General features: G+C 48.2%; 1 long non-coding RNA gene across 1 annotated transcript; it reads right to left on the reverse strand.

The window, feature by feature from the left end:
* Nucleotides 1-11,360: 11,360 nt before the first annotated feature.
* On the reverse strand, nucleotides 11,361-26,574 carry LOC142032106 (uncharacterized). The gene is made up of 3 exons (XR_012650739.1): nucleotides 25,563-26,574; nucleotides 11,675-11,810; nucleotides 11,361-11,465 (listed from the first exon to the last, which is right to left on the reverse strand). It is a non-coding gene; the product is annotated as an uncharacterized LOC142032106 (long non-coding RNA).
* Between the last annotated feature and the right edge of the window lie 103 nt (nucleotides 26,575-26,677).

Consider the following 26,677-nt stretch of genomic DNA (forward strand, 5'->3'; position numbering starts at 1 on the left):
TGCTAAACCTCCAGAAACTGAGAGACCCTTCCTGTTCAGACTCTGGTTCTGCTGCCTTTACAATGCAGATCCTTTTCTCACACACAGAGCTAAAAATACAGATGCTTGTCCAGTTATAGCCATAATATAACAATGCAGTCTTGCAAGAAAAAAACAAGTAGATGGAAAAACACATGTTTAGACTTCTGCTTTAAAGCACCCTAATATAAACCTGGCTATCTTTTTCCCCAAAGCTTCTGAGTGTAAAAAAGTTCTGTAATATTAACATCAACAGTACAACTTGAACAAAACAACTAAAATGCTTATTGACTTGGTAGCAGGGAAAGCCAGTTTGAAATATTTGATCCTAACACCAGCTAAGCAAGTATGTGTAAAGTGTAAAGCCTGCACTTGTTGATTTCTGAGATAAAAATCAATAAAACTGTCCATAACCTATAACTCTTTGGTTTACCTCTCCATAGAGATCAAAAGAGAGTAATTAGATTTCTGCCTGACTAGCGGGGGTAGAAAACTGTTTCATTTTGGATCAAAACCTTCCCAGTGGATTACACCTTCTATCCACTGCCTATCAACACTTAACAATTGCTTCTGTATTTGACTGACAGAACTACCAGAATGTTGCTATCTAATTTTCAGTGTAGTTGATACAGAGGTTTGAAGCTTTATTCTAGTGTCAGATTTTAAAATTAATTCTTCTCACTTCGTATTTTACATTTTTACTCTGCCTGGTGTTTTGTAACAGCCAGCCTTGCTAATGTGATAAATAATTAAAAAACAAAATGACAATACCCATCCAACCTCTAATTTACAACAAGCAAAAAAACCTTAATCTATTATTGATGATCCAGCCTTTGGATTCAGATATCACTCTAAACAAGCAGTTGTCTGCCTTGGATTGTCATTGCATTTCATATTCAAATGAGGTTGATGCTGTTGCATATATTTTCAACTGATGACATTTTAATATCACCAGATGCTATTGCCTGCCTAGGAGATAACTGCTTCAAATACAGCCTCCTTCCCCCTCTAAGCACAGTGATATTAAGGGACAGGCAGAAAGCAGGTCATGTTTTAAAATAACAGTTTTATAACACTCGCTACTATCACTGTATTCTCACATTTTAACAGTCCTGCAGTCTTTCTGTAATAATGGCTTTTTAAAGAGAAATGTCACTCTGCATTTTGATCTTCCTTAACTCAGCAGCTTTTTGAACAGGCTGAGAGCATGAAATATCAAATAACAAATAGCGCTCACAACAACTTCACATGCTAGATAGAGATTAATCTATTGGAAAATATGTGACAGCTTAAGTTCAAGTTCCATGTAATGAGCTGTGTTGATGGACAGATGCAATAAATTCACATCCTGATGCAGAGGACTTTGTCAGATAAAGTCCAGATCACAGACAGCCACCTGCAGCCTCCCAGCACCTCCTGCTCTACTCAGAGCAAGCATTTGGGGACATTTTGCTTACTTACTTGCTTACAGGAGTAACAAACCTTCCCATTCTCACAGCTCTGAGCATTTTAAAAATAAAAACTAACCTCATTTTTAAAAAATAACTAGAATTTTCAGTATTTGAACTTGGCCACAATGTATATTTGTGCAAAAGTATTACATGAGATTTGAGCTTACCTTAAGTGTATGCATTTAGACTGAAACTCCCCGTGATCTGGAACATTTTTCATTGTATCTTGGACAGGATAAAGCACCCTAACCTCTAAAAAGGAATGTATGACTACTGGTTATTGTTTTGGCTACCTGTGGTTCCCCTGCCCTCGCGCAGTGCCTGCCTAGAGACAGATGTGTGCAGTCTTGGAGGGCTTTATCTCTGTGGCACTACATCCTGACACCAAGAAACCTTCAAATGGTGGCAGAAGGCTGGAGTTAAGGGGTGTGTGTTCTTCCCCTCTTCTCCCAGTGACCACTACAGGGAAATCTAGAAAACTTCCATGTTAACAGGCTGGTCAAGTACAGTCCACCCAGGCTGCAGGTCCCCTCTCTCCTCTACGAAGGGAATTGAGGAGGGTGGTGGAGGCAACCAGATGGTCCAGGATACCCTGCAATTTTCCAAAGCTGCCATACCCTGGTCCTGGGCATGCCCCAAGACCTTCTAGTTTTGGATGATGAAATCCTTCCTTGCTTTACTGCAGCAGTCCAGAAGAGCAAGTGTGCCATTAGAGTTCATCAGACCAGAGCCCCAAGCTTCAGACCACGAACCTACATTGCCTGACAGCCTGGCATTGTGCTGCACGAGCTCACTTTCAGAAGCAAGATGGACATTTTCTTTTCTCTGAAAGACAGACAAGCTAGAGCACAGAGGCATGCCAACATGGATGTACTACTACACTTCAGCTCATTCACATGGTCCCAGTTTAGGCAAGGGTTTTGGCACTGCACTCCCCATTGTGGGATTAATAGATCCAGGACAGCTCCAGCATCTCTGTTTAGGGAGCTCCACTGGGAAAGTTTTGGGTGTTTCCATGGGGACAGTTTGGATGCGTTCTCTCTGCCATGCCTGAAATGGGGACACATGTCAGTGCTCACCCCCCGCCAAAGGCAGAAAAAGGGCTAGGCTCTGTGCTTGGTGATAATTGTGCTCAGCGTGCCCACAAGTAACATCACCAAGCAGCAGGGAAATGCTCTATTTTTGTAAATTCATATACAAGATGGGACAATTTGCCCTACTTCCCCATTTGCTTTGTCCCTGCCTAGACTCACATCTGCTCTCCAAATCCCAACAGCTTTTTCGCTGCAGAGCCCAGCCACCACAACGGCTGTTGTACATGCCGAAGTACTGGTTCATACACCTGAGCAGTGGATTCTGGTGGCCTCAAACAGCAATGTGATTGTCTGTGAAATGTGGCAGTAAATATTTTAAACTTAAATATACACTACTGAGAGCCATTTTTTTAACCTCCGCACCATCAACTCCTTTCCTTACACTATTCTCCATTTTAAATCAGATTCAATTGTGTCTGTGGTTTTATTCTTCCTCTAGTGAAACATCTCTTTATCCAATATTTATCCTTCATCAGTTTCCATTAAATCCTGCTCACATGCATTAGCATTAAACCAGAGACAGTAGAGATTTTCTATGTTATATCCACTCAAGAGTTACATAGGTAGAAACAACTTTATGCTCAGGCCCCTGGCACAACTTCCAAGTGGCAAAGCTGGTTTAACTAGCCCCACCCTTCTTCGATGCAATTTACTGGTTCCACCCATTGGATTGATAAAACTACACACAGAAAAGTGCCCTAAATTGCACCAGTAAAAAACTGACATAAGTCCTCAAAAAAATGGTATTTTTAGAGAGTTACTGCATTGCCTTAAATAGTTGTATTGTCAGAATGGCTCTGGTGGTTAAACTGAATGAGGAACTCTTCAGCTACATTCACCACTCAAGAAATCATCGCACAAAACAAACCTGCACTTTGCTGAGATGTAGATGTGCCAGAGGGATCCATTCCTCAACTGCACCCAAAAAACAAATCTTGATTCTGACCTTTTGGAGGACATCAAATAGACACCCAGGGATGGGGGAAAGGCAAAGCACTTGTCCTCATGCTTAGTTCTAAGCAGCGGCTTACATGCTTTGCTGAATTGGGACTAGTGACTTAATTGCGAAATTATTTGTATTTTGTCCTATGGGAGAGTCAATCATTTTATTAGGTAATCTTAGCACCTAAGGAGGTCAGTTGAATTTTAAGTGGCATCATCTTAGCATGAAGCCATTGTTCACCTGACATCTCTGGAAAGGTGTTTGGGCACTTTATGTTCCCTCCATTGATTTCGATTTTCCCAGTGAGAGGTCTGTTCTGGTCTCCATCACTGCCCCCTGTTCCTCCCCCGCCTTGTTCTTCTTTCTGCTCTGGGAAGGAGGAGGGTTTCTGTCTTTGTTAAAGTCACGCCAGTCAAGAAGTACTCCCTTGACATGTAACAGGCTGAAACATAACAGACTTTGAAGAGTTAGCAATTGCACCTTTTTCTATGGCACGCCTTGCTCTCCAGTCCCTCTTTGGACAGCAGGTGATTGTGTGATAGATACATACAGTTCCTTTTCCATGGGCACCCAGGATTGTACGGCTGTCTGTCCACCTCAGCCTTGCAGGCATAGGAATTGCACACAAGCTATTTCCAGGCAGGCAGTGTTCTTAGACCTTTCTCTATAGATGCCAATTAGAAGATTAGCATCTTTTCTCTCCCCGTCTTTGCTATTAAGTAGTCACACAAAATCTGAGCTGACAAATTGCTCTCTCTATGATGTGGGACAAAGACAGACAATAGATCAACATCATTTACTATACTCAAATCTTATTAATCACAGATTAATGAGAACATATCGGGGGGAGGGAGGGAAGAAATTACCAGAATGTGGGCATATTGGCTTGTTACTCATGTAACATCTGCTGTAGCTTTACCTTTAGTGCCATGTCATCTTTTATCACATTGAAATAATGTTTGCTCCATAAACATAATTAAGATAATGGGTCCTTCCTTTAACAATTACTGAGGTACAGTAGGATTATATTTCTTAGCCATTTGGTTTTTAAAAAAATCTCTCTTAACTACTTTCTGAATGTTTTTATTAGTCATTATGTGATTAACGAAGAGATATTTATAGGCATTAATAGGAACTTGTTATTATCTTTATTATTATTAATTATAATTTTATTCATTACTTCTCCAACAAATTACACGTGCAGAAGTAAAATTAGAGTTCATCTTTTAGTTTTTAAGCTTAAAGAATTCTTTCTTTTTTGGGAGTAACTATTACTAATTTTTCATCAATTCACATTACAACAGTGTTGGAGCACGATGTTTGCTTTGATAGAGGTGCACTTTTCTAACTGTCTCAAAATAAATCTATAGCTGAATTGCATATCAATTTGTTCCCCCATTTTCTCTTCTGCCATTGCCATTGGAAAGGAACATTGTTCAGGTCAGCAGCCTAGCACGTGTATTGTCTCCGTGCATTTAACCGCCTACCCTGGCTCCAATCTCCTTTTTTAATTAATTCCTCCATTTGCCTTTAAGACCTGAAATTTCAGGTTCTGGGTTTAAGTAATTAGTATTCTTCACAAGGCCTCCTAATGCCATTATCCTCAATACGGGGGAAGCTGCTCCGCGGATAAATAGCAAAGCAATTACAGCTATAATCAGCCGACAAATAAAGAGGGACTGCAGTCTACACGTGGGACCGTGTATTTTAAACAATTAATTGGCCCTTGCTCTTCTCGTCCCCGGTACTCGCTGGTCTCTGCTGGAGAGCGGCCGTGATTAGGGCGGGGGCCGGGCCGGGATTAGCCGCCACGGCGGCGCTGTCACTACGAGGCGTTTCAGCACCGCGGGGCGGGACAGCTCCGCCGGGCGCCGCCCGGGCTGCCGCCGCGCCCCGGGCCCGGCCACGCCCTCGGGCCCGGCCACGCCCTCGACCACGCCCTCGGGCCCGGCCCCGCTGCCGGCCGCGGCCCCGCCGCGCTCCCCCCGGTTTCCCCTCGCCTCCCCGACCAGGCCCCCCCGCTCTTGTTATTCCCCCTCCGTTAATCAGGGGTCTGGGGAGCGGGGCCCCCTCCGTTAATCAGGGGTCTGGGGAGCGGGGCAGGCCCCGACGGGCGGGCCCGCCATCCCGCTGGATGTCTCGTCTCTAAGTGCCTCAGTGCCATTTCAATCCGGTCCTTAATCCCACCGCACCCCGGAGAGGAGCTGGCCGCCGCCGTGCCGGCTTACTGCTCGTCACCCAGCCCGCAGGTGTCAGTTTCCCCTGGCAGGTAGCACAGCCCGCGCCCGAGCGCCCAGCACCTCCCGGAGAGCTGAGGACAACGCGCAGCGACGTTCACAGCTGCCATCACAGGGAGCAGGGAAACACGTAAGGTGGCCAGTGGGCAATGCTGAGGCTGCTACATCTTAATTTCCAGCCTTCCTTAGGTTGGGGCACTCTCCACTCCTTCTGTAGAGATGAGGTCACTGTTCTCGAGTTATTTAAATACTCACAGAGAAGGGGGAAGGGGGAGATCAACTCTGTTGCTCAGTGGCTAAGACAACCAGAGGAAAACCTAGCCATCTGTTCCAGTCTCTGCTCCAGGAATGGCTCCTACTTCTTCATCCAACAGTTGTTCTACCTAGTACCTCATAGCAGGGCTGCCTGCAGGAATATTTTGCCCAGACCACAGGGAATCTAGCACAAAATCCAGTATTTATTATCCCACCTCTGAGGAAACAAGTTCAGCACAGTGGCCTGGTTCCGCCTGAGATGATGGCATGCAGAGACAGAGAGGGTGCACTACATCTTCTTCACCAGGCCTCAGTGAGATAAGTGGATCTCAGTAAATTGGGAAGTCCTCCTTTTTAACCCTTGGCTTGGGCAGTTAACTGGAAGCATGCAGAGACAGATCTGAATCCTCCCAAACAGAGGGTCTGCTGATATCACACCTACATCCCGCAAGACTGATCTTATTCATTCAACTACCAGATATAAGACCAGTGATAAGGCTGCCAGAGCTCTTTGTATCTGGGAAAAGCGAAGGAAAAAAAAGAAAGCGATTCCACTGGTGTTAAATGTGAAATCTGCCTTGAGGGTTTCAGCACACTCTGAGTACGTGGTGGCAGATTCACCCTCCAGTGGGGAAAGTCCTGCTGAGGCCACAGGCTCTGACAGGGGAAAGCTTAGACATGCAGCTGCTATGCTCTGGCAAGACCGAGGTCCTTCAAGGCATGGCCAGAAAGAAATCTTCAGGTATGTGGGACTTCAGTGTCCACAACAGAGGCACCTTCAAAGTAGGGTGACTTTGGGTAGCAGCTAGGCAAAGTGGTCTTGAGAATTAGATTTGGATGTAGGTACCTAATTTCTGCCTAAATTCTGCATCCTTTTGTGTCTTTGGTCTGTAAAATGGGGATATATAGCCTTTCCAAGTGACTGTGAGGATAAAAGTATTCATGGTTTTGAAGTAATGGTGCTAAAATTCTGGTAATGGGGAGCCAGAGATAGCTGAGGGCTGCTTACTCACACTATGCTTCCTTTCTCAATAACTAATAGCATGTCTAGGCTTTGATGTTGATGGGTAGGCAGAAGAGTGGTCTTGATTAAAAGCATTAATTTACCTCTCTCAGATAACAGATTCATATACACAGGTCTAAATCAGGAGTAACTCCATCAAAATAAACAGCCGCTGGGTAAAACAGGTGTAAAAGAGAAGAGAACCAGACCCTGAATCTAGCAGGTATATGACAAGGTAAATGATCGAACACAAGGAAAGTGAATTACTGTTATTGTATGTGCACGTTACATTCAGTACCATTAAAATCTAATGCTACAAAGGAAATACCTTTTCAAGCTTGCAAAGTATATGCAATAGGGGCTGTCAAAAACTCATCAGAACCTGTGAATTTTTCCTTTGTATATGTTGCCTTCATTGCAGCATTGATGTAAATCAGGAGTACCATCATTGGCAGAAAAATGGCAGGATAAAAAAAATCAGGTCTGTTAGCTCTAAGGAAATTAACTGAGACCCATTGACTCAAGAAAACCTTTAGAAAATTTGAATTACATCTTAAATGAACATTTAATTTCATAATTTGTCACCTTAGATAATAATGTTAAGAGATCTATGCTGGTACAAACCCTTGCGTTAATTACAGTAAAAGCCATCAAATTAAATTCAATTTCTGGAATCAATAGCATTTCTCTAAGTACCATCCCTAATGACGGCCATACCTTTCATTTGAAGTTTTATTAATGCATATGTTATATCTGTCACCTTCTTCAGTTGCAAGCAAACTCACTATATGTTAATTCACACCTGATAACAATCGTTTTTCTTGTACTTACCTTCTAAACCTGATGATAGGATGTGTCAACACCTCTAGGGTTTTTTGTTTTGTTTGGGGACTTTGTGCAAGTTTTGTTCTTTTTATTTTAAATTTGCTGCTAAATGACAGTTTCCAGTGATTTTAATTATAAGAACGGACAATAAAAACAAAGAGTGAAGAACTTAACTCTCTCTGCTGCAGTCTCCACTGTAACCTCTAGACATGTTGGGACAAAATATGAGCAGATAATCTTTTAGAAGATTTTATTTTAGAAATATCTCTTCTCACTTTGAAAAGAAGTTCTCTCATGCTTCCACACAGATAAATGATGCCAACAGTTATTGACACACACTTCCCCCCTCCTAAAAATCTGCTTACATTAAGTATAGACCCAATACTCAGGAAAATTCCCCATCACGCCAGCCTTCCTGTTTATCGCATGTTTTCACGCTGCGTATCACAGTCAAAGCATCACCTCCTTCGACAGACACTCTCATGACAAACTGCCAGGACATGCGAAAGATTGCTGTGAGTGCATAACACCTCATGCTAATTTCCAGTACGTTTCATCTCCGCAGTCTTGCCTCCCTCTACCCAGCACACCATCAATGAAGTTTTCCAAAGCAACATAACTTTAATTACATTTTAACTTCATCACAGAGGGAAGCGATATCTTCATTAACTGTTGGGAGGCAATTTTCATGTCAAGTTGCAGGTGTCTTTTTTCACGGTGACTGTTTTTTTCAGGCAAGGCACAACTATGGCAACGTATTAGAAAAATACACTCTTTTCCTTAGCTCTCAGCCATCCTTTAATAGATTATGAAACCGGTTAGGGTTTTGTTGTTTGGGGTTTTTTTATAAAAAAAGCACCTTTCATGTGACAATAACTAACTCTAGGAACATAAGGTCCAGATGTCCCTCCTCATGTCACCGAATGTTAGGCCACTTAAAAAATAGGTGTGTAATCTAAATCAGTTGGTTAAATGCCTTCCACATTCAGTGGAGAGACAGACACCTTCAGGGGCAACTCACCATAGCCTAAACCAGACCTTCTGGACAGTCTTTTTGGTCTCCCTGTGGCCCAGTTGGGACCACAGGCAACTCAGTCTAGGCGTGATGAACCCACATTTAATCTCCATGTCTTGCTCCGCATCCAGGGTGTCCCAAAGGAAATCCCCCTTAGTTTTACTGCAGACCAAGAAGCTGTACAGGCACGAGTGACATTTGGCACTCGTAACCCACCCCTGAACCCAAACCTCACCCCAAAGACCAGCAGTGCTACTGGTGAGGGAAGACTCCCCAGGCAGAAGAGAGGGAGATGGGAAAAGCTGATAAATATTACCCTGAAAAATAACAAAAAAATGTTACGTTTGAGGCAGGAAGGTAACTATTAAGGTAAGTGGAAGTGTTACCAGACTCAAACAAGGAACTCAAAATATTATGAAAGATGACAGGAACAAAGAACCTTTGTTGGCTCGTGAAAATTTGGGGGTTAAGGGAGCAGAATCCACTTCCAGGTGCCAAAAGCTGCCAGGAAATCTGCCCACCAGGCTGGAGAGGTCCTGGGCAGAGGGACTACCCATTGTTGCTTAATTTTGCAGCATTAGACACCACAAACAGTGCTTGTATGTCAGAGGACAGACCGTCTTTAGTATCAGTTGCTATCTGCTCAGATTTATCAGGCTGGCAACATGACAAGCTACCTGTATACACATTATCTGATCACAACAGCAGAATGATTATACCAAAACATCCAATTTTGCAAGAATGGCCTATACGTGTACTTGCACGTAGAGCATTAGATAGTATTTTGGCTATCAGCACTGTCACCATCAAAACACTTTCTCTCGTGTTATTTTTATATTAAAGTACCTAACTATAAATGACTGCATGGACACTCTATAAACAAAGATACATCCTTCAAAATATGTACTTGTATCTATTGTGAGTTAATCCTGTTTCCTGTGAAAAAGAAATTTACAATTGGGCTCTGAAGTAGAAATTTGACTAGATAGTAAGTGGAGCTGTCAGCCATGCACAGCTTTAGCTGACCAGAGGTGTGGTGAGGACAAACATTTCTACAACTGAGCACCAGGTGCCCTCAGTTAGCACCCAGAAACGAGGAGCTGTCTCTGCCCTCTGTTGCAAAACGTGGTTTCACTCAAGACACCCAGCCCCGCACCAGCAGGCTCTCCGGAGCAGGGTCTCACGGCACTGGGCAGCCATCCTCGGTGGTCACCAGCAGCTCCTCTCCCTGCCCACCAGCTCCTGCAGGCAGAAGGGGGCAGGACTCCGCCAGCTACCCTCTCCTTCACCCTGTCCTCCTCGTTCGACTCTAGTCACCCTCCACTCTGTGATCTGGGCAAGGGAGGGACCCGATGTTAAAAATAGAGTATTACTGTGTGAAGTAAGTCTATTTCCTAGTACACACAGGAGGGCATCAGATTGGGAATTTTCAACAAGTTACAATCCTAAGATTACAAGCCCCCTTATTTTGACGTTGTCTTCCCTCTAATGCAACCTTAATGACGCTACTTTCATTACTTTATTATCTGGTCAATTTTTTTGCTTTCTGATACAACTAGAATCACCGCCAAAGACTCGTTCACAACAAACTTGGGATTTTGTAACACACCACCAAGAAGGCAGCACAGAAAGGCCTGTGTAGCTTTAGAAATATAAATATATTTTATATTTTATAAACATATTTTTATAAAAATACCCTGTTTGCTTGCTGAAAGCCCATCTAGCCTAGTATTTTGTCTCCTACGGTGACCAAAAGCAGGTGCTTGGGGAAAAGTACAGGAACAGAAAGGCATAAAGTGGTATTTCCTCTGAATACCCTTGCAACTGCCAGCAGTCTTTGGCTCAGGCAATTTCTGAGTGGTGGCTTTGTTTTTAATAGATTTAATAGGTTGGCTTTTCCATCTATTCACTTTTGACCTCTTGTAAACATTCAGCATCCTCAGGAGATTGTGAAAGACAATGAAGGAAAGGGAGTGCTCACCTGGGGAGAGGGGTGTCCAGGGCTGCAGGCCTTGTTCCAGCAAGAGCTTGTCTTTCCCATGAAGCAGCCACTGGGTAGCCATGAGCAGGGACTGGAGCTGACACCACCTCTTCTTCCTAAATGTTTTCCCAGTTGCTCTTTTTTCCACAATAAAAGAAATTTTGAAGAGTCTACACGAAGCAGCACCGTGCCAAAGGTGAGGCATGGGAGACCCACCGGCCTGGGTGCTCCCAAGACACAGCGGGAGGAAGGGATGCAACCCAGGTCCCCAGTGCATTAACCACTGACCTGGTGAAAAAAGAGAGCAGAGGTGGTTTCCAAAGAAAGCACCAGCTGCCCCCGGTGTCCCAAGGCCGCTCCAGCAAGGCTCTGCAGAATAATGGGTTGATGATCCTGGAGAACCTTGGGTCTGCATGGGGGCTGAAGCATCGGACTCTCAGCAGTGGAAGTCCTTTGCCACATGAAAGTGTGGCATTCACAGACCTCAGGCTGGGCTCAGACAGCCGCTGAGAGACAGTTCTCATTGTCACAGCTTTGAACCAAAGTGTCCGAGTTCTGCCCGAGTCCCACACTTGCATCCCTCCTAGAGCTGGATGCATGTCAGCCTGTCATTGCTCTGCCATTCCTGATGCTGGTGCTTTGCCTAAGTAAAAGCCAATTAAGAACCTTTAAAGCTGTTCCTACAAGACTTAATATAGTAACAATAATATTTAAAAGATATAACATTAATGAACACTAATTAATCAATATTATTTATTTTAACTATCAACAGTACTACTTCAACACACTAATAACATTTTGAAGTACCCATAATAGCTTTTTAATTTTAAGAGCAATAATCAGAAGAATCACCTGCTTCCCCTGCCAGATGTCAAGGAACAAACCAATGTTTCCTTTTCTCATCAGAAGACCCACATAATCTTTTCACGTATTCATCTGCCCAAATCAATGAAGTGTGCCACATAGTCTCCCCAGATCTGAAGTCTTTCTGAAGGGGAAGAGGAAAAACAGATATGAAGAAGGATGCACCATACTTAGGGAGCTTTACTAGGGAGAGCTTTTGACAATCCTTGCAAAATGCCATTTTCAAGATGGCACATACACATGAAAACCAAAAAAGAGGGTTTGCAATTCAGCAGTCAGTGCAGCTGGTGGGTTACGAAGCTGGAGCTGCACCAAGACGCTGATGAGAAGAGTGCAGCCGTTCAATGGCTTCTAGCAGCTGCTGAGGAAGGGACTGAGAGAGGGAGATGGAAGGTTAGCAGTGTGCTGGTTTGGACTGGGGTAGAGTTCATTTTCTTCACAGTAGCTAGTATGGGGCTAAGTTTTGGATTTGTGCTGGAAACAGTATTGATAACACAGGGATGTTTTTGTTCTGGCTGAGCGGTGCTTACCCAGAGCCAAGGCCTTTTCTGCTCCTCACCCCACCCCACCAGCGAGGAAGCTGGGGGTGCACAAGGAGTTGGGAGGGGACACAGCCGGGACAGCTGACCCCAGCTGACCCAAGGGGTATTCCAGACCATGTGATGTCATGCTTAGCAATAAAATCTGGGGGAAGAAGAAGGAAGGGGAGGGGGGGCGTTTGGAGCGAAGGTCTTTGTCTTCCCAAGTAACCGTTACGCATGATGGAGCCCTGCTTTCCTGGAGATGGCTGAACACCTGCCTGCCCATGGGAAGTAGGGAATTAATTCCTTGTTTTGCTTTGCCTATTAAACTGTCTTTATCTCAACCCATGGGTTTTCTCACTTTTACTCCTCTGATTCTCTTCCCCATCCCACTTGGGGAGGTAGGGAGTGAGCTGCTGCGTGGTGCTTAGTTGCCAGCTGGGATTAAACCACGACAAGCAGGAAAGTACATGGAGGAAGCGAGGACAAGGGCAGTAGTAGAGAATCTAAGTGACTTTGCCAGCATGAGGGTCCCAAGATGGTCAAATGTGGATCAGCAAGAGGTGGCATTCCCTCAAGCCCTGCCCTGCCCACAGTATTGCTTGTCTCAGAAGAGACTGTGCAGTCAGGCTGAGCAAGGGGAGAGGTTTGCTCCAAAATACAGTGACACAATGGCACAAGGCAACGATTTAATGCAAACAGCCCTAGAGCCTGAGGTCTGCAGGTCCTGCTCCTTGCTCCTCCCATGTCTCTGATGAGGTTCATGGTGCACAGGACAGGTTACAAACACCTGCATCGGGCTTTCTAGCAATCACAGGCAATAGGCAGGGAGGAGCAGGCGTGTAATGATGCTTTCCCAGAGTAACTCCAAATTGCTCAGGAAGGTGGGGTGTAGGGCAGCCCATCCTTGGGCAGGACACCCTGCAGGCAGGGCCCCCCCACCTTTGGGCTCAAGCCAGCGTGCTCCGTACCGCACCGAGCTCTTGCCATTAGGGATCTCTGCAATACACGTGTTGGTGGCATTTACATCAGGTCTAAGAGGAGCTGGAGGATTTAGCTACTGGCTTTCAACTGCCTTGAGACGTGGGATAGTTTTCAAAGGGTGTGAAAATCCCCTGGCCCAGAACATCTCTAGAAAGCTTGAAGGCCCTGCAAGTAGCTGTGGAGAAGGAGCTTACTAGAAGGTTCACGTAGTGGCTAGAGAACACCTTTGGTTCCTGTTTGCGAAGAATTTCTTGTCCATACATGGTATTTTACCCCAGTTCTGATACGTTTCACACTTTGTTCCCTGGAGATTTAAAGTACGCGTATTTTCACCAATTCTCCTCAGTTTCTGTCTGTCGCTTGCAATACTAGGTACCAGCAAATGGGCGAGAGAGCCACACTGCCCAAAGACGCATCCGGTGACCGAACAACCTCGACGCCCCGGCAGCCCAGCGCGTCCGGACCCAGACGCCCCGAAACGGGCTTTTCGGCCGCGCCCAAGGCCGGCAGACTCGGGCTGCGCCCAACGGTGCCGTTGTCGAACCGAACGCAACAGCGCCCGAGGACTCCACGCGTGCGAGGAGGGCTCGGGACACCCCGTGGCGGTCAACGCGCGGGGAGACACCCCGCCACCCCCGTGGGTCGGTCACTGAAGGCGAGACGCGTTTTGCGAGCTCTGAAGCCCCGCCGCTCCCGCAAAGCGGCCCGGGCCTCTCGGCGGGGCCGCTTCGGTCTTCTGCCGGGCTCGGGCACCGCTAGAGGGAAACCCCGCACCGCCCTCGGCACCTCCCCGGGGCGGCCGCCGGGCGGCGGGGGGGCGCCGGGACAGCGGCCGCCGGGCGGCGCCGGGGGTCGGGCTCCTCCCGGCGGGGCGCCGGGGCTGGGGGCTGGCCGCGCCGGCACCGGCACCCTTCTTCCCCTTCCCTTCCCTTTTCCCCTTCCCCTTCTCCCCCGCACCGGCACGGCGGGGGGAGCCGGGCGGAGGCGGAGGGTGCCGCACCAAACGTGCCACAGGAGCGAACGGGAAAGGACGAGGGGGAAGTGAGGAGAAAATACAAGAATTGTCGTTTGAAATTAAGCCCTACTAAACTGAGGAGCGACGGCTGGGAGGGGGGCTAAACTTTCTGAGGGTACACGGGCACTCCTCTCTCTCAGACCAGTGGGCACACATCTTAATTTTAATTTAATTATTTGCCAGAAACAGCTTCCTCCTCGGTCTCTTCATCTTACCAGTACGGAAATCTCCCCTGCCGGCTGGAAACCCTTCGCCCATTTAGCTCCTAAAAAGACAGTACTCTCCCAAACCGCTACTGAAGTGTTTGTTACTAACAAGATCGCTATCAAAGGACAGAGCAATGACACAAAAGTTTATGAGAATTATCATCAGCATTGTAACATACTACGCTTAGCTTCTATAATAGACGTTTCCTCCCCCAGTTTTTGTCTTCGAAGAAAACAATCCCCAGTTCTTTACCTTATCCATAAGTGATCTAGTAAACGGAGTGAAAAGCAAAACAGCAAAGGCTGCAGCTGATACCGAATTATTCAGAAAAGATTAAACTACAGCTGAGAAGTGCGAAATATTTCATAATGTGATGTAGCAGAGCAGTAAGAAGTCAGATTTTGCATTAAATTCCACATTAACAAACGCACTACACAGCACCTGAGGGGGAAAAGCTATTTATACATGTCACGGGTTTTAAATTAACTGTTTTTACGAGGAAACAAATCTCAGAGCCATGGTGGATACTTGAGATCAGGGATCCATGGCGGGCAAAACAGCAGAAAGAATTATCAGAATGAATAGGAAGAAATGCACAAAAAAGCAGAAAACATCATTTTACCTTTCTATAAATCCTTCTTAAATACAATTTGCACCCTGTATCAAAGAGATAGCCAGAAAAAAATAGGTTCTGTGAAAGGTGACCAGGTATGGAAAGGCTCTCATATGAGAAAAAACTAACCAAGTTAGAAGCAGGACTAGCTGAAGCTTGGAAAGGAGACAGCAGAGGGTGGTAACAGCTCAGTCACATCACAGGTGGCCTAAAAAGGTGAAGAACAAATCTCATTCCCTGTTTCGCATAACAGAAGTATTCCTTTTTCTCAATTAAAATACCACCTAGTAGTTTTAAAACAAACACCAGGAAGTTTTGGTGTAGTTTTCTTTTCAGTACATGCATAGTTAAATCTCATTGTCACAAGATATTGTGGAGACCAAAGATGTGGTGAGGCCCAGCAAGGGATTAGGTAAATTCACTGCAGCTAAACCCACAAGTAGCTGCCAAACACAGGTGCATGGGAAGCTCCTAAAGCTCTGAAAGCAGAGGAGCAGGGCCATTACATATTTATCTGCTTATATTTTTTCTTCCCTAGGTGTCTCCAGTTAGCCAGTGTCAGAGAGAGACTGCTGGACTACATGACCTGGCATGGCATAGCCAAGTGGGAAAGCTGGATCACAGCAAGGCTGTGATTTTCTGAAGTTCATATGAAACTTAGGTTGGAGCTGGGAAGTGACTTCACACCTACAAAGCAACGTATCAGGGATACAGCAACATGTAACTGCAGGGGCAGTTTCCCTGCGCAAATGCGTGCCAGAGTTTCACTTGCTGGTCTGAAAATGAACCAGGCAGTAAAAGCGATTAGCAGTGGAAAGACACTAGACAGCTGTAATTACCTAAATGCCTTCCTATTAACCATGTGAGAAACTAAATCCTCACAATCACATTCGTTAGTAAATGCTAATGACAAACTAACTACATGAAGTTTCATTTGATTAGGTAGAAGAATTCTACTCCAATATGATTATGTTACACAGAATGACCTAAAAAAAAAAATAAACCCAGCCTGCCTCAGAGAGCAAATGAACGTTAATACTAGCAGACAGGCAGAGAAGCCCTGTCCTTGCGGTACAAGGGCTGCTCCTGCTGCCCCCATGTGCTACCAACAGCATAGCCAGGCTCCCTCAGCTGATGGCAAATGTTCCCACCTCAGTGGGGCAGCTCCTGCCCCCGCTGCCAGACCTGCTGCAGATGTCGAGCGCAAGCGGGACCGAGCCGGTCCTGCTGCGGCACGTCGTGGTGATTCACTGCGTCTTAGCCCCTTTTAGAAAACCCTGCAATGTCATAGTGAGAACAGATAGTGGGCAGCGGGAGAAATTCACCTTGTTGATGCCTGCGCTGTTTTTCACCCGAGGGGAACAACGTGGTTCAACGGATGGGGCATCAGCGTGAGAGGCGTGAGCGCAGCCTGACGGCCGCTGACCTCAGAGGCGCCGGGTTTCCGCCATCCCTGGCACCCTGTGTTGTGAAAGTGCGTCACCGGTCCCTACGCCAGACGCGCTCGCTCCTTCCTGCATTTGCAGAGCATGAGGAGAGCTGAACATAAACAATTTCTACAGAGATGTGAAAATACCACGGCAGACATCAGTTTTCAGGGCAAGCTGCCTTCTTGGTACCTTTGCCAATTCCTTTCTTGAAATACTGATAAAACCCAAGCTTTCCTGAATTCATCTCTTCCGAGCACCCACAGATATCAGCTAAGATGAGCAGGTCTGTTGGCAGCGGGGACGGAGGAGCTCACTGCACCTTTGCGGGAAGACTGAGGGCAATTCCAGCACCAACCTGAATCCCACTGGATCTGTAACATCCATCATTTCTAGATATGCAGGTACTGTGGTGGCAAGCATGATGCCAGTGTCCAGATGAAACAAAACAACGTCCATACGTAATAAAATGGACCATGTTTCACGGTCCATCCAGAGCACGAAGCACTTCGGAGAAGACCTGTGTGCCTCCAATGCTGAGGTACCACAGTGATGAGGACACGAGGAGAGAGTAAAAGCCTGTGCCAGAGGGTCCATTTCCAACATGAGTTAAAGAGTGTGACTTGTTCTTGGCTGAAACTGTAATCGTCGTTTTTAAGCATGAGTTCCCTCCATACCCCTTTATTCTCAGGCAGATGATGTGGATTTCTGGTGCTTGTGTGATTTTGCCCAGTCATCCAGTTTAGGAGATTCAGAGCCCCGTGAGACCCTTCGGGCAAGGAGGCAGAAAGGAGAACGTAGCCTCTCCTGAGAGGCCACACCACGTTTCTGTGCAGGCACAAGTCCCTCCGAAGCCCATGAAAGCTGCTGCCTGCCCAGTCGAAGGGCCCCTAGACGTCATCGCCCTGCTCTTCTGCTGCTCCCCAGCCTGACTGGTGGACACTGTGTGTGCTGTTGGCAGCCCGGAGACAACACGTGCACAGAGGCCACAGGGCAGGCAGGTGCCCAAGCACCCAGCTGCTCCGCAGCCCCATCCTGTCATAACACTGCAGGTGAATTCTTTATACATAATCAAATAAACCAGAACGTTATTAGATTTGAATTAGCATTCACTAACACAATTGATTGTGTGGATTTAGTCATCTAAATGGTCAATGCTAGGACATTTGGATAATTATTACTGTTTAGTGATATTTCTTCAGCTAATTGTTTTTATTGAATGACTCACTTTGATGATGCAGCTGAAACTAGTGTGCAGCTGGGCTCCCAAGGACAGTCTGCCCAATCCACCTCCCAGAGGCTCCATCCTTCCTGTAAGACAGCACATTTGGGTGCCTCCGGATGGTCCTTGGGAAAGGAACCATTTGGGAACTGTTCCTGCCTCTGCCAACGCGTGCTTGATCATACGTGGGATGATTTCTTACAGCAGCTCACCCCAACAGGGTTAAAAAAACCTGAGCTAAACTAAGCTGAAGTGGGGTTTTTCCAAACTCCGCTTGAGCGGGTGCCACCTGTGAGGGCAGCAGTGCAACAGCCCACGTAAGCTGAGATATTTCCTCCTCCACCCTCTTAAGCACACCCCACCCTCGCCCCCATGTGCAAAGACCTCGCTTATGCTGCCCTCCTGCCTCCTCTTCCACAGAGAGGCTCAGCCTGGGTTTGGGGGAGTGGGGCAGCGGGGCTGAGCCCCAGCCCCGCAGCAGTGCCTGCCTACATGGGAGGGCTCGTGCAGTGGTCAAGCTCTGGGCATCTGCCCACGGGCGTCCCTCACCACATGCGGAGGGACGTAGGTAAGGTTCTGCCTGCACAGCACCACGCCAATGTAGAGAGCTCAGAGCTGATGTTAAAGTTTTCCCACCTGGAGCTGTCTCGAATAGCCCAAAGGAGCAGTACCTGCTGCTCCAGCAGCAAGAGTGTACCCACGCAAGCTTCCTTGTGATCAACAGCTTCCTCCAGGTACGAGGTCTCCCTGGACCACTGTTGTGCTCCCCAGGACTGGTAGCATGAAACCAATGTTTATCAGAGACCTCTAGATGAGGCAGCTGAGGGAAGGTACTAAGGGATACAGGAGTGTGACTAGGTCTCATATAGTCATGCTGTGCCTGAAACTGGGTGATCTGGCCTGGTTTTCCTCCTACTATATGTTGTCATTTGAGATCAGCTAAGCCAAACATATGGAAGGAGTCACAGAGACCTGCAGGTAGTTCCCAACCAACAGGGGAGCAGGGAGGGCTGCACCCCCAGCCCAGAGAGCTGGGAGCTGCCGCTTAGCCCCACGCAGGAGGGCTCAGCCTCCTCCGTGGTCACACAGCCTGGGAGACCTTGAGGTGACGGGGACTTGACGCTGCTCGCTAGGAAGGGTGGGGAAGGGGATCTCATGCACACAAGCCACAGGTGCCCTTTTGCTGTTCATTACTCACTAGCTGATTGCTCACACACATCCCACATGTCTTAAAGAAGTGCAAGACTACATGGGCACACAGCTTTGCCAAGCAGCACCAGGAGGCTCTCCCGGGCAGAGGTCAGAGCACAGAAGTGCCAGTGGGACAGACAGACACACCAAGTGACACCACCACAACAGGAACAGCAGAAACTGTGGGGGTGTGCGGACTCTCCTTAGAAGGGATGATACAAATACAAAGTGATGGACAGGGTGTTGCTGTATGTATACATGGAGGGTGAGACACAAGTTAATAGTACAGCCAGCTGAGTCCTGCAAGGGGTCAGGTTCCTGTAGGCTCCTGGGAGACGAGGATACTTTGACTGTGATGTCTTCTACCTCCCAGCTCTGCAGGGGCAAAGAACTGCCAGCTGATGAGGATACAGGAGGTAGCTGCGGTGGCCATAGTGGGATGCTGGGCTTTGGGAGGCAGGGGATAGAGCCCAAAAAAAGGGTTCGAGTCTGTGGATGCAGGCAGAAGAAGAGTTAAATAGTGTGACTGTCAAAAGTTTGTTTCAAAGAGGGACCAATATGGCTTCTCTGCAGTGCTCTGGGGAAAATCACCCCCTCCCATCTCGCTTCCCTCACTGGCTTTCCCACAAATGTGTTTCAGAGCCTCCATGAAAATTCCTGTCTCAAGCATAAAACCAAACCCGTGGCCCTAAGTCTGTGTTGCCAGAGGTCAGGGTTTTCCCAAGCAAGTTATATTTTTCCCTGCTCAGAAATTTGGCCTGGGAAGAACTCCAGGATTACCTTTTCCCTATTTGTCCAGGGTTCCCAGACATCTAGGGAAGGCTGGCACCGCGTGCCCTCGGGGCTATGCTGCGCACAGGCCCTCCAAGACATCACCATGGCACACACACAGGAGAGGGAGTTCGCAGAAGAACTGAATTTACTGCCTGTGCACACACTGTCTGCCCAAGAAAGGCACGAGCTTATCCCAGAGAAATACTTCTGTCTGGGAAACACCACAGCCATAAGTTATTAAACAATGCCCACGAAATGTGAAGAAATCAGAGCCCAAAAAGGCACACACTAAGCAGGAAATCATCCCAGGAACAGATGCAGCCTTGGAGAGAGATAAATTTAAACTCCGTCCAGGCTGGAAAATCTGCGTGCTATCTCCATCTGCTCCCCCTTCCTCCCCAGTGCAGCTCCAGTAATGAATCACTGGCCCCGGCACCCTCTGAAAGACGCACTGTTGCTTCCAGTTCCCGTTTATTATGTGCAGCTTGGGTACCGCAGGATGGGCAGGAAAGGCCACACTCTGACCGCCGGCCCGAGTGGCAGAGGTGAAACAACCCTGCAGGGCGGCACTGCTCATCCCCTGGCTCCCACAAGTCGTGGTGGCCCCAAACTCGCCGTCAGCCATCACCTGCCCCGGGCGGGAGTGGTCGTGCTCAGAGTAAGCAGTTGGTTGCATGAAAATAAATAGGAATAAGAGGGAACGAGAGCTGTGCAAGGAAATGAGGATTTTATTATAACCCGGTCTGGAGAACCTGTGTCCTGGGAGTGCAGGCAATACCCAGAGCATGCAAAGCATGGGATGTTTGGAGTTTGGAAGAATCTGCACTTAACATCCCTGCCTTTAGCCTTTCTCAGTCTGTAAATCAGAGCTCACCTAACACCCCCATAAATGCAGCCTAGCTCTTTGCTGTCCCTTGGAGCTCTTCTCTCAGCTCGCTCTCCTGCAGAGAATAACTGAGCTACCCCAGGCGCTACTGCAGCCCTGCTCCCATCAACAGCCATTTGTACGGGTGGAGGAAGGATGGGCCGGACCAGTACGTGGCCCCAGCAGCACACCCAGCCCTGGGCAGCGCTGCACACACTCCCCGCTGGCACAGCCAGTGCTCCAGCTCCAAGCACAGCCCACAACCACTCCAGAAAAAAATGAGGTTAAAACCTTAGGAACCTCCCAAGCAGTGCCCCGGAGCACCCTGATGGGCGTTTTGCACTGAACGTTTAAAGCCAAGCCTCCCTTAGCACCACTACCTCAGCAGCAGCTGCCGCTGACACCCGTTGTCAGTCTCAGGCAATTTGTGGGTGGCAAATCGGGGTTACCCCTCCCAGAGCCATGCAGTCTGCTGGGCATCGGGGCTCCGAAGGACTGTCAGCAGGAGAAGGAGCAGAGAGCCTGCCTTCCTCCAAAGAGGGTGTGCACAGGAGGAACCGACCTCGAGCCAGTCCCTCAGCTGGCAGTCCCAGGGCTTTTTCAGGAAGCACCCAGCCCAGAGTTCATCTTCTGTTGTTTTTTCTTTTTTCTGTCAGGGTTATGCTCTCACTATTGTCTAGTATTTCCTGCTTCCTCCCCTGGCAGCTCCCCTGCTAGCTCAGGCACACAGCCACAGCACTCAGTGCACTAGCCCCTGCGTTTGCCACATCCGTCCCCAGGGAAATCCCTGGGCCCACACGCAGTTCAGCTTCTAATTAAGGCTTGCTGTGTGCCTGTCTACGGCGGTGGGCTCCCGCTGCTTATGGAGAAGCAGCGTACTGGCTTTTTATGTTTATCCAGGATGATTTGCACCCACCAGCTTTAAGCACGAGGGTTGCACAGGAACACAAGGAGGCTCAGAGCAAACTACGTGCTGAAACAGATGGTTCTCACTGCCCATGCGCAGCCACCTGCTCGGACAGCCCAGCGTAACTCAGTTCAGGTCTTTAGTTTCCTCAAAATATCATCTAATACCCCAGGGAAATTTGTATCCAGCTCCAGTTTGACCTTCTCAATCCGTAATCCAAATGGAAGGGAAAGCAGCTCCCTCCTCGGCATGGCCCCGTTGGCTGCCCGTGCTCACCCTCTGCCAGGCAGAGCTCTCCCTCCCGAATTCTCACCGGGTCAGTTTTCTGCATGGTCCCACCGTGCCATTCTCTCCACCTTTGCAAGATTCCTACTTGCTGGGAAGAAGTAGAGACTGTAACATTACCAAATGTCACAGCTGCCTGCAGGGGGAAAGTCCCTTTTTAATTATTAGCGTGCTCCCAGTTCATATTTTTCCTGTCAGGTGCTTCCACTTTGTCTGCAACCACAGAGGGGGCTGTACTGGTGGGGAGCAACCTTATTCATATTGCTGAAGGGAAAGTTGTACAACAAGCTCAAGAGTCCTGCCTCTGCTTCTCTTTTCTTCCCCCAGCTCAAGTCTCTTCTTTCCTACACGGAACACATCTGGCAGCAAGCTTTGCTGCATCAGGCAGCCAGCATCAGCTTAAAGCTTTGCAAGCAACATGCTTTAACAAAACTTCCACACGAGAAATGGGAATGGCACCAGAGAAAACTTGTCTTCCAAGTGATAGCCGATTTCAAATGACTTGACCTATATTTACCCTTAAGGCATAACAATAAAAGCAGTTTAAATTGATATAGTACACCTCATCCCTAAGGATCCCCAGAAATGCAAGCAATTGATATATAAACAGCCCCCAGTTCATGCAGAGAAATGCAGATCTTTCCAGGGACGCAATACATCAGTTTAAGAGATGCCAAAAATAAGCTGCAGTCTAAAAATAAAAACAGACACTAGTGTAGCCAGCCAGAAATCTAGGTCCATTAGACTCTGGCCAGGATATCCTAGTTAACTCCATTTCTGTATCTGTGGGACATGGGTAGCATTTTAAATGCCCTAATTTGGACCTTGGCTTCACGTGCCAAAAATTACCCCCCGCACTGTTTGCTTGGCTATTATGTCAGTTCAAATAAGGTGGAGAAATGCTTCCTATTGCATCCACCACACCGCTTTTTGGAGTATGTGACTGTCCCATAATGGCCTCTGATGAAAAAGTTTGAGGAGGAAGGGATACAGGCCACATGGCACATGTAACACCATCACCCCTCATCCCAGCTGACAAAAATGGACTTTGCTTAACTTCTTCCTTCTTCTCATTCGGCCATTTTTTTAAAGCTTTCAAATTAGTAACAGTCATTATTAGAAAGCAGGAGGGAAACACGTTTTTCTTGTTTACCACTGGACTAATTGTTTGGAGCTGCCTGCTTCTTATCTCTACAGCAGCTGTAAATGGGAGCCTGAGATAGGCAGATTTTAATTGCAAAATGTTATCAGAATGACAATGTTAAGTGTTCCCTGGCTTCCATCGCACTAGCAAAGTCCATAGACTTTTGGAGCAATAAACTGGAGTCCTATTCCAAAGGGGTATCTGCATGTGCACATACACATGCAGAGAGCAGGTTTACTTTACTGATTTGCTTTGCTTTTGGTTTTAACAGCCCGGACCAAGATCCTGCTGAATGTTGTGAACTACATTTCCCGGACGTTTACTGAGCGCCATGCATAGTCCTTGAGATTAAATGGGAGGAAACAGTTAATAGGTATCTGCAGCAGCAATCACAAAAGGATGAAGTTGAGGGACCAACTCTGGTAAATCAACAGCAGCACAGCGACAGCACTAGGCCACTAGACGGTTCTCATGATTAGTGTGGCAATCAGGAAATTACAGTTTAATGTGTTTGCTGGAGGCAGCAGCACGAGAATCTTTCATGTACTTTAAAAACTGATTAAAACCCTACTGCCCCTTTTCAGTATTCAGGCACGCAAGGCTGCTTGTCGGAGCCCTGCCAGCTGCTTTCTGCAAGGTAGAATGAAAACAAACATCTCATCCCTGCAGCCCCACAGCCCTGCCAATTGAGTGCTCGGGGCACCTGGAGTGGAGGAGGCTTTTGCAAAATCTAGCCCTTAGGTATCAGGTGCAAAACCACCCCTTGAGGTTACAGCCTTTTACACTGTTGGAGTGACTTTTAGGTAGTCCCTTGGTCTTGAAGTGCCTGCTGGACCAGGCAGCGGAGACTGCTAACATAATCCCAAATAAAAAAATGCAGAGAACGTTAACACCCTCTCAGGCTGATGAGCATAAAAAACACTCCTGTGAAATTAATGCAGACATAGCAGAGGTATTAAACCAGAATACACAAGAAGACAAAGAGGGGTCAGTTTGGCACAGATGACTGCAGCATTCATAAAGTTTTGCTCCTGTTTCAGCAGGGCTAACCCCTGTCCCTGGATAGGTAGGCTGCTCTGTACCGTGGGGACAAGTCTGAGCCTCCCAGAACTGCAACACCCACGTGAGTGGCCACGTAGGAAACCAAGAGTTGTGAAAGGGTCCACCCTATATCCAAAAACCGTATTTCCAAAAGCTGAGTTTGTTTCTTTCTATTCTTTTCCTCTTGCGGACCATGTAGAAAATTGTATAGAAGAACTGCTAGAATGTGTTCATTTTCACAAAAAAGGACAGTACGTCAGTAGCACAAAAGCAGCATCAATGACCTTCACCACTGTTTCAAAACCTCTGCTTTATACCATCTTCTATAGGCTGTCCCTTTAGGCAAATATTGTGCGACAACCTTGTTAGCTGCGAGGAGTTACAGAGAAGAGAGTGGCTTTATTTGTTTTAACGGTAATGAGGGTTCCACTTGCCCCCACATCCACGGCTGGCTGCTGCCGTACATGTGGATCAGGGTTTAGGGCTGAATCCCTTCTCAATCCACGCTTTTGGTTGCCTAATACCCAGGGGTGCTGGCCCATGTCTGGGGCCCCCCCACGACGCCTGGGGCCAGGCTGCGGAGCCGCTGTGGGGTGGCAGCATCTCCCTGGGGCAGGAAGTGGGCTGGCCTCAGCGCAACTTTCCATCCAGAAAACATTTTCCATCTCCTTTCTGCCACCTACAACTGGCTGCAGTACCGCCAAGTTAAAACGCACACAAAAGAAAAGCACCTCGCATGCCTCCAAAAAGAGGTTTCTGCTGGCAAATGCTTGCTAAAAATAGCCCCGCGTTTGCCTGTGAGAGCAGCTGGAGGTCACTTACAGAAGGAGGCAAAGAACTCGCTTTGCTCAACTCTGTTTCCAGCCACTACAGCGAGGACGGGAAGTTTTGAAGTGTAATTTCTGCATGGTTCTAGCAAAACTCCGACCGGAGGCAGCGTGGTCCTGGCTGGGCTTGATTCCCCTGCTAGTCAGAGCAGGAGCTTGCTTTCCAACTCCCATTCTCCCTCTTTTGCAGGGAAGCAAGTAGGAGGAGACTCGTTTGCTAATTAAATTTCCCCTGCCAATTTACATTAAAAAGAGGAAACCGTTTCAAGAAGCTCGCAAAACTTTCATAACCCTTAACCTATAAAAGAAGGAGTTGTATGGCTTTTTTCTAAACCTGCCCAAAAGCACCACCGGGTTGTCCCAGGCCAAGTGATGAATAATAAAGTTCAGGAATGGCACAGCTGGGCTGAAAATCAGGAACATCTGCTCATAGAAAGTCAGGCATTCACCCTCTCCTCTGGCTCCCCCTTTCATCTTTGGATTTTCTCATAAGTTCTTGTTCAAAAGGATGCCATCCCATGGGAAAATGACAAAAGGGGAAAAAGTGCAGACACTGTTACTCAGCGAGGCCAGCAATAGTTGCAAGAGAAGAAAAATTCTTCATGGGAATCCCCCACATCTAAGAAGTAGACGCAAAAATTCACCAGGGAAAAATTCAGCGCTGTCAGCCCTGCAGACAATGCCTTTTATCCATGTGGGAGCCTACATTTATCCAGTTTTCACTACCCACGGATGGCATGACAGCAGTAAAAAGGAGCAGAGAAGAATCATTAGGCATGGCCAGAGAAAGTAAGACTAATGGCAGAAGATGTAATTTCTTCTTAAAAAGGTTAGCTCCGTTATGGACACGTACCTTTTAAGAGAGGCCTGTTTACTCCTGGACCAGAACTGGCTGTACAGGAGTGGTGCAGAATTCTGTTCATTCCCGATCCCACTGCACTGAAACGGAGTGAAAACTTCCACAGCAGAGCCGTGAAACCCTCTGAACGCTGAGGCAGCACCTCCATGCTTGCAGGTGCTGTGACAGCGCAACACCAGTCCTGCGCGATACTCTCTCCAAAAAGCGGTCCCCCACCCCAAGCACCAGCCGGGCAGACGCGTGTGCCGATGCAGTCGCAGCCTCCGCGTCGCCCTGGGTGGTGTTTGGTTCCCTGAACTTTTAGCACGACCTGGCTGCCCTGGGATGGCTGCGAAGCCTGGTCCTGCTCGTCAAAGGAGCGCCGGTCAACGACTCCTCGGGGAGCCCCCCTCAGCGGCCCTCAAAACGACGCCTCAAAAATAGACCTGCCATTGCGCAGCTGAGGGCCGTGGAGGAGAGCCGTCGCGCTATGCCGCGCCTCGCGTGGGGGGGGGGAGCTTCTGTTGAGCGTGAGGACCACCACTTTGGGTGCTTACGGCCTGGCCCTCTGGCCTGAGACACCCGCAGCCCCTCTTACCAAAGAGCAAGCTGGTGGGAAGTCGGGGCCCCGGGGGAGCGGGGCGCAACCACGGCCAGCAGTGCCCACCAAGGGCGGGTGGTCCTCAGCGTGCGAGGACCCCTGCAGCGGGCAAGGGGACCCTGGGCCAAAGAGCCCCGCGGCGCGCAACGGGAGCCCGCAGGGGTGCGCACACCCGCTGCCCTGCCGGGGCCGGGGAGGGGGCGCCGGGAGCCCCGGGAAAAGCAGGGAAAGCCCCCCGGGAAAGCCGGCGAGGGGCAGCCGCCCGGGGCGCGGCAGGGAAGTACCGACGGGGACGCCAGGGAGGCGAGTACTTCCCCCCTGCCGTGGAAAAACGCCAAGTCCCCTCCCGGGCCGGGCCGAGCTCTGCCCTGCTCTCCCCTCCCCTCCCGGGGCGGCGGAGGGGCGGGAAGGGGCCGGCCCGCGCCGGTCCGCCCTCCCTGCCACCGCCGGCGGCGCCGAGCAGGACCAGACCCGTCGGTCGGGCTTTGAGTGGCTGGAAATTCCCGTCCTCGGCGGCTCCTCCCCCGCA

Source organism: Buteo buteo, chromosome 6 (genome assembly GCF_964188355.1).
Source record: "Buteo buteo chromosome 6, bButBut1.hap1.1, whole genome shotgun sequence".
NCBI classification, from domain to species: Eukaryota; Metazoa; Chordata; class Aves; order Accipitriformes; family Accipitridae; genus Buteo; species Buteo buteo.